Genomic DNA, 809 nt, shown 5'->3' on the forward strand with positions numbered 1-809 from the left:
CTCCTCCACCCCTAGACAGAGCTCAATTCATTCTAGTTGCTCTCTCACATAAAGAGCAACCCCACCACCTCGCCTTCCTGGCCTGTCTTTCCGAAAAAGCACATAGCCGTCTGTGGCAGCATTCCAGTCATGTGAGCTCTCACCAGTCTCTGTGATAGCAATGAGATCATGGCCCTGAGACTACATGCAGATCTCCACTTCCTCCTGCTTATTCCCCATGCTGCATACATTGGTGTACAGGCATTTCAGAGGGGCAGTCATGCCTGCAGGTTTCCCAGGAGGGGTGTAGGGGGGTCCCCCGTAGCCATGTCCTACACGCACATCCTGAGCTGCATGCACCTGTTGGAGACAATGTAACCTGTGCTGTGTTTTATTGGTTACCCTCTCTAGAAGAAAAACTGCTGCCACAGCCTCCCCGTCTACACGCACATCCTGAGCTGCATGCACCTGTTGGAGACAACGTAACCTGTGCTGTGTTTTATTGGTTACCCTCTCTAGAAGAAAAACTGCTGCCACAGCCTCCCCGTCGGGGAATTGAACCCCGGTCTCCCGCGTGACAGGCGGGGATACTCACCACTATACTAACGAGGAGCTGCTTTCTTTCCCCAGATGAAGAGACAAAAACAGATTTAGTATAGAATTGTTAATACAGGCTTCTTCAAAAGAGTGCCAAGGCTTTCAATTCAAGCAACAGTATCTCAAACATGGAGATCTTGGAGCCTCTACTTGAAGGCCTTCTTGCATTTCCTTCAGACTTTATCATAAAATGTTCACTAATGTTGTCCCACTACTAAATAGAGAAAGGGGGC

General features: G+C 49.3%; 1 non-coding gene across 1 annotated transcript; it reads right to left on the bottom strand.

Annotated features, from left to right (window-relative positions):
• Positions 1-519: 519 nt before the first annotated feature.
• TRNAD-GUC (transfer RNA aspartic acid (anticodon GUC)) lies at positions 520-591 on the bottom strand. Its single transcript has one exon. It is a non-coding gene; the product is annotated as a tRNA-Asp (tRNA).
• Positions 592-809: the final 218 nt, after the last annotated feature.

Source organism: Rhea pennata, unplaced genomic scaffold, assembly GCF_028389875.1.
Source record: "Rhea pennata isolate bPtePen1 unplaced genomic scaffold, bPtePen1.pri scaffold_51, whole genome shotgun sequence".
NCBI lineage: Eukaryota > Metazoa > Chordata > Aves > Rheiformes > Rheidae > Rhea > Rhea pennata.